We start from the raw sequence: 11,183 nt of genomic DNA, 5'->3' as shown, positions 1-11,183 counted from the left end.
GCTGAAAAACCCAAAATAAGCAGAGGTTTCCTGATTAAAAATAGCTAGAGCATAGTTTAGCTAGCCAGCAGAAAGGCTGCTTCATGTTAAACTGCTAGTGGCTATTCCTGTCACTTCTCCACAGGGTTCGGATAAACACGTCCATTCTGCAGTCTCGAAGACATAGTTAAGAGACCACGATTATAGCCTTGGGAGTGTTGTATAAATATCTCCTCTGGGAGCTAGCTGTGTCCTGACAGCCGCAGTTCCTGTTCCCCGTTTCTATTTAACATGTTTCCAGCTATTTTTCTCTCTCAGGCTTGTTGACCTGTAAAGCGAACTGTTTCTGCACGTGCTGAGAGTTTCCCTTTTCCTAAAAGTAGGCCTGCTCAGACAGTCTGGCTCCGTGGCTGTGGTTCTGTCTTATATGAGCAAAGGAGCTATGTTTATTCTTTCTAGTCACCTTTACATATTCATTCTTTCCTGAATCTTCAGAAATATTCAGTAGTTTAGCTGCACAGGCTAAACAGAAGCGATTATAGAACGTGTCAAACTCAAGACCCGTGGACCAAATCCGGCCCGCCTCAGCTTTTTATGTGGCCCTTGAGATTATAAACTAAACACAAAGTGTGATTAAATATTATGTTATCAATCAACCTTCCAAATTATATCAATCAGTCCCTCCAGTTTCTTGAGAATTATTGTGGAAAATCAGCAAATTGTGCTAATAATTGGAAGTTTACTGCAAATTTTCCTCAAAAATTGTCAAAAACTTTCTTAATTATACTAAACAGCTGCCTCAGCTTTAATTGATGTCAGATTATAGTCCATAATCTATACGGCGAGTAATAAGTTGCATTTAAAGTCATAGATAAGTGCAATTATTTCCAAATTAGGACCACAAAGACTTTGATTTTTATTGCAAAAAAATACAAAAAGAATCAGGAAATCCTGGAGGGACTGAAAAGATGTTACTGTATTTTTCGGACTATAAACCGCTACTTTGAACCATCCGGTTTTTACCCTAGTGCTGCTTTTCTGTGAATTTTTCTTCAACCACCAGGGGGCTCTTTAGCAGGAAGTGAATCATTGGAAGTCAGAATTGGAAATCAAAGAAGAAAGTGCTAATTTTCAAGCACATGCTAGCAGCAGGCTCGACAGAGAAATGTCTTCAAACTCATACCGCCTCATCACGGAAACAAGATGCAGGAGTTCATATGATTCCGTTTTTAAGTTGAAAGGCTATTGATCTGTTAGTACTGGAGGGAAATAGAGCCGCTGCATGTAAGCTCTGCATGAACAAACCCATGGATTGGCGTTGAAGACAGATGGCTACGTTCTTAATAAATCTGCTGGATTAATTAAGGACGAGAGTGGCGGAGATATCAGTGGCTTATAACCTGGTGCGGCTTATACATGTACAGTTTGTGAACAGGTTTCATCAACACATTCTGGCACAACTGGCCCTTTAAGAACGTTTATGATCTTGATTTGGCCCAAAACAAAAATGAGTTTGACACCGCTGCTTCATAGCCTCTTCTCAACAATAAAGGATTGCAGCTTTTGGGGGTCAGTATGTACCTGAGCAGCAGCACAGGGGGACACATTACAAGTACAAATATTTTAAAAAAGCAAAAAAAAAAAAAAGGTTTCTTAGCCAGGTTTCAGTCTGCAGCTACAGCCGTGAAATCCCAGAGGAAAAACAATGGGAAGCGGCTGAGCAGCGAATGTGGTCGACAGAAGGAAAGCCGCCCTTGTCCTTTTCATGTGGTTTCAAGCTGTCCCACTGGCAGCCAGCTGCTTGTTGATTTACACCACAGCAGCAATTCACAACGCAAACACACCCCAGACAAATAATTATGTCAACTTGGCTCTTTTGGGTTATTAAAGAAGCCAAAGTGAAAATATTTACCACAAAGGCCAACATTAGTGTAATGCAATACAAGAGACGATAGTAGGTGAACCGCAGTGACGGATCTACTGCAGTGCATGAGCGAAGGGAGGCTTTGGGAGTATCAAGCTTTACAAGTTCAATAAAGTGGTGCAAGTAAAATAAAAATAAAAATTTACACCAATGTTTAATCTTAACTTCTGAGGACTGGCTATGCAAGGTGTTAGCATTTATGCTCAATTCCTTGTACAGTTCAGGACAAACTAATACACAAAAATTAATGATTTACAACAAAAATAAGATATACAGATGTGTCATATTTTTGAATATTTTTTTGGTGTCTTTAACTTTCAATGCTAAAATCAATGCTGATTTAACTGCAGTCATAGTGTGACGCTCGGGAAGAGCGCAGCAGATGTCACGGCCGGCTAACATCATACAGATGTGCGCTATGTACAAGACGTTTTGACACAAAATATCTTTTTTTTCTCTACAATTTTGTTAATAGTATATAAAAACTCCAAAAATTATTCTTTTCTTTTTTATTTAAAGGAAAATCTCAAGGTATGCACCTTGCATATAGCCATATAGCTGCAGGTGCCCTTGAGAGCCAGTGACGATTAGTTAATCCTCTATAGTTTTTTTTTGTTTTTTTCTGAGATCACATTGGAAAATGCGCCACTACTTGCTGATTGGTGCTCTGTGTCGAGCAGTGAAAGTTCAGACCCTCAACGCACCTCCACATAGACTGAATGTAAACCAGACGTGCCTCAAAAAGCGCTTAGTGTGAATGCGCCATAAGACAGGCTCTTCAGTGTGTGAGGATATTGCTATCACCTGGACCTGCTGTTTCAAACAAAAAAGCTCAATCAGCTCAGGCTCATTTGAGTTCAGAGAGGGAAACTGGATCCCCGCGTCATAACAGTTTTAGTTTGAGGGTTGTTGTTGTTTCTTTTTTTAAAGCTCTTTATGCTTTAAGTTTTTGTCCTGCATCTGTTTCTAAGTTTAGAACTGGCTGTGGCCCTTTGGGTGTATATAAAAACAAACGTCTGCAACTTCAGGAAGGTTCTAGGTTCGAATCCCAGTCAGGATCTTTCTGTGGGAAGTTTTCTTGTGCACTGATTGTTACATTAATTTGCCACTCTAAATGTAAAAAACAAACAAAAAAACACATTTTCCATATTTTTCCATATTATAAAACTGAGCAGACTATTTGCCACAATGAACATTGCTATATTAGTATACAGTTTTGTTTTTGCACCTGTGCTCCACTGAAAATGTTACCAAGTATTTTGGTCTAATTTCTAGTAGACTTGAACTAAAACCAAACTCCCTTACAAGCTACTTTTCAGCAACATATAGGAGCTTATTTTAAGTCAATAATCTCTTAATATTGGAGAAAAAGTGCTATTTTTGCTAGATTATTTCACTTATGACATGGTAAAAATGTAATGTTTATAAGTGAAAAAATGTCCCAGTGGAACTAGTATTGTTTTTAATTAATGTTAAGGAATTACATTCTTAGAAAAGCTCCTATATTTTGCCGAAAAGTTACTTGTAAATTAGTTTTGTCTTATTCAAAGTGTTCAAAGATATCTGGATTAGAAACTAAACCACTTGGTATGATGTGCTGCTTTCATGTTAATAATGACAAACTAAAAAAGTCTGTGTACTTAGTTTTTTAACTCAACATTATTAAAAAAAAACTAAATAAATAAGTTTCCTGCCACAAGTTGCCTTAGTTTGAATGTTGCATGGTTCCATTTTTAATTTGTTTTCTTTTTGTGGGTTTTTTAAATAAAGGATCAAATGACTATTTGGACATTTCATTATAATGCTCCATAAGTGCTCAAACATGGATAAAAGCATTTTGAGTGCTCTCTTCTTAAAACACCATAAACGAAAATATTAGAGAAGAGTACAGCTAGATGAGGATGTGGCTGGTTTGTATTTATTTTTTATACATCTAATTCTTATGAAAACACTCCGGCTTTAAAAGGACATGTGCTAAAAATCTTCATATCTACACTTCAAATGGCCAAAACATGTTTCTTTCCAAATAAAATTGGAAACACGGAGCCAGCTCTGCAGCTTACTGATGCACGACTACAAAGGCTACACTGGGGATTTAATACGATGCAGATCTCCAGTGTCTATGCGAGAAGGATGGGAACAGTCAAACTTGGCTGCTGCTGCTATTTCTTTTTATCTTCCCTCTAGACTGCAATGATATTTTACCTCCTCTGAGAATCCATAAACCAGAACAATGACATCTTGTCATCTCAGTTTTTTACAATATTTGCAAAAAGAGTTTGAGGTAGAGATTAAGTGAATGTGTAATTTCTTAATGCTAGAAAACATCTCTGCTCATATGTGTAAAATTTAGATTATGAATGACATGAGAACATTTAAAAATCTACTATTGCTGGTAAGTTTTCCATCTAGCAGTGCAAACTCTGTCCAATCAATCAATCAAGTTTATTTCAGCGACGAAGCAGTTCAAAGTGCTTTACATCATAAAAACATGAAAATACATAGCAGTCACCAATTGTCAAGTGTCTACATTACACGTCAGATTATTGATTGTTTCATTTATGATGTTTCAACAGGTGCGTTTTGAGTTTAAAGGAAATCTGTGTTTCAACTGTTTTACAATTTTCTGGAAGTTTGTTCCAGATGTTCAGTTCTCCATGTTTGGTTCTGGTTCTGAGGATGTAGAAATGCATTTTATCAAGTTTAAATCTAAAAAAATTTATTTGCAACAAGCCTTTAAATTAATTCAAAAGTTGTAAACGGATTAAGATTTCTGCGTGTGTTGGCATGAATCTCATTTTCAACATGAAGGAATCAAACGTTTGACTCGCTGCAGAACGTGATGGCACGTCGAAAAGTTGTTGAACCATTTGATTCATATGTGTTGGACCAGTCATTGCTTTTAATGACTGGAATAGGAGACCTCCTACTTTGAACAAGTTTGTCCATCACATCCCACAGATAATTGATTGGACTGATGGTACGTTCACTCCAGTCGAGTTTCGCGAGTCAAAAACGCATCCAGTGTGTTTGCACTTTGAATTCTAGACATTTTGCTCCAGGCGATTGTCGAACGTGCTAAAATCACTCTAGTCGGGCCTTAAGAGGAGACTGCTTCGCATACGTATCCTTCAAACTCTTCTGCCGTTTCCTGCATATTTCATATTTCGGAAAATGCACCACTACGCCACATAGCAGAGTCTCTCGTATTGGTTGATGGTCCGCGTTGAGCGGCGAAAGTTCAGATTTTCTAACTCCAACATTGGATGGGGGAAATGCTCAAAATGCTTCAAATCGCACAACGCCAGACCCCCGACGCGCCTCCACATAGACTCTGAATGTACACCAGAAGTGCCTGATGCTCAAATCGCATTTGGTGTGAACGCAGGAAAACCTCATGACCATTTGGTGGCCAAATCAACAACTCAAACTCAACAATAAATTCATTTTTTAACCATTTTTGCTTTGCAAATAGGGTGTGTTTAGGAATACAACTTCCATAAAATAGTGCAAAGCGTCTCCAACAATGCTTATGTCTAGATCTGCTTTAAGGCGGTCAAAGCTATAAATCTTTACACTCTGTAAAGATGTAGAATCGGTATAAATCCTTTGTTTTGCCCCGTGGCCTCCTCCACTAAACGGCGTCATGCACATGTTGCAGGAACACCTGCTCACCTTTCAGAGTCTTCCGCCTGGAGACATGCATGAACTGAGACGAAGAATATTTCAACAACTTAGCAAGTGGGCAGTGGCCCTGCATTCTGCAAGAAATCACAGTGTTGCCCTGTGGCTACGTACTGTCAGCTGCTGGTTGTGGTTTTGTCACGTGCGTAGGAAAGATTTGTGTCCAACAGAGTTCAGAGCACACTCCTGAGCAGAAAGCAACACTGTGTGAAGCTTGCAAAGGCTTCACTAAACAGAGAAGTCTCAGTACTCTTGTGGTGTCGTCATACATACACTGACATTAACAACAATTTTCCTGTCTTCCTGTGACACTCGATGTATTCAAAGCATGTTCTCTGGGCGCAGAACATTAAGAATCAACGGCACAGAAAAACACACTTCCCAAACAATCTGGAGAATAAAAGTCTTGTCCAAGTCAAGTGAATGGAAGTGAGTGGATTCCTGCTTTTCATTAGCATCTCCTCACTCACCGCCAACTACAACCACACTTCCAAATGCTGCTTATCCCTATGTGATCCCTGCAGAGATCGCACCTCGGGGTTCGAATCTGAGAAAAGAAAACAAGCACAGCAAGGAGTCTGAACAACAGAACAGGACAAACTAGGTGCAGGAAGCTGAGCAGACACAAAGAACAAAGCGCTGCAGGGAGGTACGCCACATTAGCACCATGTCTGTCCAGCCAGAGTCTGGCAACACAACCTGAAACAGGCCAGGTGTGCATCTGGGGATCTGGGGAGTCGATGTTGTTGTTGTAGCTGATAATAGTTTACAGACTGTACAAACTCTGCAATAATCTGCTATAAGTAGTGTTTCTCTTAAATGTCACCAAGATCACTGTAAAGTAATACAGCTTAATTTTAAGTCATCTAGTTCTGCTATGTTTGACATGTTTAATTAGGACCAATTTGTCAGAAATCACTTGACAGGTTGTAGAAAGACGTGTATTTCAGGTCCTAAGAGGCTTTTTGCTTCTTCTTTGATAGTTATTATAAGTATTTTGTTCCCAAATGGGATTAAATTAAATATTCTCTCATCAGATGGATACCAACTACACTACTTAGAGCACTAGACTGACATTATTTAACCTTTTCAGTTGTGCCCTTTTCCATGGGACTAAAAGTCAACATTTTCTCTCCAGTGTGAATGTAGTTGAATCTGGTTTTTCTATTTAGAAGAAACAGTCTTGAAAAGCTGCACCCTCCTGGATGACGGCCTGATATCTTGCATAAACACGATCTTGATCATTTTAAATCAATACAATATGAATTAAAACTTAATCTCTCATTACTCTGGCATTTCGCAAACAGAGAAATGTCTTAAGCTTTAAATTCAGAGGCACAAGGGCTCCCAGTAATTTGAATAATTTGAAAATAAACAATGAAATGTGTGCAGATGCTTCACTTAGAAGTGGAGAATCTATTATCTAAAAGAACAGAAAAGATGAGCACTCGAGCCTTTTGCCAATTTAACTAAAACCACACCACAGAAAATTGAAACTGAATTAAAAAAATAATACTAAAACCAACACAGAACTAATTATAATCAGAAGATGTTGCGTGCAATGGCAACAGTTATAATTGAATATATCTGTGCTTTGCATGTGCTAGACTTTAAATGGATAACAAATGGCTCTGCAAAGGCATGCCGAACTTTAGCGCAAGACGCCTTGTAATTAAGTTTTTAATGCTTGTCCAAAAAGTTTAATATCACAATCATCTTTAAGGCAACATGGCCAACGTCTTGCGAAAGACGAAGATTTATTTAAAGTCTCACATAGTTCAAATGAAAGCCATAAAACAAATGTTATGTATCCTTTTTGAAATTGAAGCAGTCTGGGAAGAAAATATTTTTTTTTGTTTTTTAAAGCGAGGAACACCAATCACAGGATTTAAAATGTTGGACGCAGATTCAGGACAGCAAAAACTTTTGGATAAGCAGAGTTGTGTGTTTTTGCAAATACTGCAGCACATGAGTGAAGACTGAAGCAATGGTTTGAGCAGCTTCAGTGTGATATTGTTTGCCAATATCATAATGTTCTGACAGACAAGTGCTCTGCAGATTTGCAGTAAAAATCGGTCATAAACGTGTCATCACTGACTTTACTCACAGTCAAGAATATGAATTGGAGCATTGTTGTTTTACAAAAAAACACCAACCAGATGAAGACACAACCTAAAACCGCACTGTGGCTCAGTAGTCCACTAGGAAAGCATCATGTCAAATTTATCACACACAGAATGACAGTAATTTGAGTCAGCACATAAAGAATTGTGTCATTTCTTTTGATACTTGTTCAGATTTAAACATTGCAAATGATGCTAATCTGCTGAACTTACACAGCTGTATTTACCCAGAATGCCCTGCTCTGTAGTCCACTTCCTGCTTTTGGAGCGATCTCCAGTCCACTCTACATGCATTCAAACAGCACCAGAGTTCACTTAAACCGAACCGAACCGAAACCAGATTTTTATGGAGATCGCCGTTTTGGTTTACATCAGAGTCCCAGACTTTCTAGGCAAATGAATTAAAGCCTGATTAAAGCCAACTAAACAGGGTTCTAGATGCAGAGGCCTCTTACACCAAATTATCACAAGTCTACCAGCTAAGCTTTACCTCTAGTCCAGTTGACTAAAGCTTGCATAAAAAAAGAAAAGCCATATTTTCAAACATGCCACTAAAGCCTTTAAGGCTGTAGTGATACAATAATCTCACAATACAATACACAATATTCTGCTCACGATACGATATATATTGCGATTTTCAGCAAACAATACAATTCAATACACTTTTGCAATTTTCTGAAAGATTTTAGAGGGACAGAGTGATTTTGGTGACATTTTGTGACTGTTATAGAGTTGGATTGAATTAATTTAACTGAAAACTGATTAAAAGCACCAACTACACACTACCTTGCTCTGGTTGGACATGGACACAGACTTAAAGTCGACAGCTGGACAAAATGAATCAAAGTGGTGAGAAAACATGTTTCTTTTAATTGAAACAGTACAAACTATAGCTTACATGCATTTGTAAAGTAAATAAAGTGCACCAAGTACCCTGCTCTGAATAGTTTGATACCTTTTTAACCTCGACACTTAACATATGAAGGAATCACTCTAAGCCTGATGACCTAATCACTCACCCGGCGAAGCAAGCAGTGAGTGAGCAAGGTCACAGTTGGATGCTACGATACTTGCAGATGAATATCGATTTTTTTATAGGAAAGAAAATATCGATATATATCGCAAAATCGATATTATTACACAGCCCTAAAAGCCTTTATATCCTGCAGCTTCTGCTCTAAGAAGACACCGTTTGCGTGGCCACAAAGCCTTCAAAGTAGACCGTACAAGGACAACGTTATCATAAATTGTTCTAGTCTGTTTAGAACTACACTAGCCAGTCTTTCAGTATCATATTCTGTCGATGAAATCATGAAAAGAACAGATTGCTATTGTGCTTCAGACAGGACACCGCAGCACACACTGCAGAGCAAACCACTCGAGTCGTAATTTCAACTCCAAGTGGTTCAAAATGTTTGACAGGGATCCACCGCGGTCCCTGGAGTCGTTGCTGCCAGTAACGCAGACAAATTGCTGTCATGAAAGACCACACAAATGCAAACAGCAAAGAGTTCATTAAAGTCGACAGTGAATGCCAGAACCGTCATGAAAACAGATGAAAGTTGAGTATTTTGAGAAGAAATACAGATTCAGGTCATAAGCAAGTAGGTCAGAAACTGTATCTGTGTTTGTCACCAATGAAAATCATGTTTTTGTTTGTCGTTATATTTTTCGAAAGCAGAAATGGGTCACGCAGATCATATTACATGTATGTATGTATGTATGTATGTATGTATGTATGTATGTATGTATGTATGCATGTGCTGCTGATCAGTTACTCATTTTGTAATCATGATTTTAAATTCTGGTTCCCATTGTTTTGGAACAACCAGAACCAAATGTGCACAAAATTCAAGTCCAGTGCCCTTGAGGATATCTCAGTCCTATTTCTGAAACGGCCAAATGCCCAAGCCAAAAAATACCAGACATTAACTATAATTCCCCAAAGATGACTATTTACCCAGTATTTGTTCTGCAAGTGGAGCATGTCAAAAAAGAGAAGAAAATAAAACAACAGGGCACTGTAGCTCTTGGAAGAAAATGTTTTAGTAGTCTGACTGCAACTAATTATTGTTTGATTGTTGATTCATTTCTAAAAAAGCACTTCCATTCAAATGTTTTCTTGTCTTGGTATACAGTTGAGCTTTTACTGTCAGTCTAGACAGAACGGTCAGCCTATAAAACATAATTTTGGTAAAATATGTTCCAGAACTTGCAAAGGTAGCAATAGAATAAGAGAAGACAAAAGGTGATAAATCGAGATGGGCTCGTTTTAAAGGCTTCTATAGATGTGCTATAAACATTGGTATTTTTTCCTCATTAGTCTTTAAATCCTTAATGTTAGGAGAGTTTCATGATTGTTTCCAACTGATGTTTAATTAAACTGTAATTATTAGTTGGATCTGGTCACACTTTTCTCTTGTATCTCATCAAGGTAAATCAAATAAGTGAAAAATAAAAGTTCTGTAGCAGAAAATATGTTTATAGAGGGAGTGCATTTAAAGTGTCAAACTCAAGGCCCGAGGGCCAAATCTGAACGTTGTAGCTTCTAGACTAAACACTAATATTATGTTATCAATCAAATCAATGCAGTTTTTATCTGTTTACTGTCAAATTATATCAATCAGGCCCTCCAGTTTCTTGAAAATTATAGAGGAAATTCATGCAAACTCAACAAATCCCTGCTCTTTTTTGCACTAAAAACTGGGAATTTATTGCAGATTTTTCTAAAAAATTGTCAAAAACTTTCTTACTTCTTGCCTCAGCCTTAATTGATGTGAGATTATAGTCCGTGATCTGTACAGAAAAGTCACATTTACCATCATAAATAAGCACAAATATCACACATATTTCCAAATTAGCGCCACAAACACTTGGATTTTTATTGCACAAAATCACAAAAGGAATCACAAAATCTGGGAGAGACTGAAAATATGTTCAATAATATTTAATTTTAAGGATTTGTTGATAACAGTTGGTGAACAGGTTTTATCAATACATTCTGGCACAACTGGCCCTTTAAGAGCATTCGTGATCTTAATTTGGCTCAAAACCAAAATGAGTTTGACACCGCTGCTTTAAAGCGATCGAAAAAAATTCAGACACGGCTCACATACTGCATCATCTTCTTCCCAGATGAATCACATGTCACGTTTTGTTCATGTAGCCATCATAATTACACTGGGTTACAAAAAAATATGTTTTGGACGTTGTCTATGTTTTTTCAACTGAATTAGGACTATTTTGTGCCGTTGAATCCAAAAATGACATCCATTTTCGCACTCAGGTCAGGTTTTTAATTCTAATTTGATTTAGAGAAATCCAATCTTCTCACTAAATTGATGACACATCAGCTCATTTCCATTAATATTTCTCATCCAAAAAAGGTTTTAGGAGAAAAAAAATGTTTTCTAACATAGTCCATTAATTAAATGTTACAAACTTGGATTCATGGAAACTGAGTAATGAACAAG

Source organism: Poecilia mexicana, unplaced genomic scaffold (assembly GCF_051168715.1).
Source record: "Poecilia mexicana isolate PSO_F unplaced genomic scaffold, ASM5116871v1 scaffold_21, whole genome shotgun sequence".
In the NCBI taxonomy this organism is placed as follows: Eukaryota; Metazoa; Chordata; class Actinopteri; order Cyprinodontiformes; family Poeciliidae; genus Poecilia; species Poecilia mexicana.
This window is presented reverse-complemented; position numbering follows the sequence as displayed.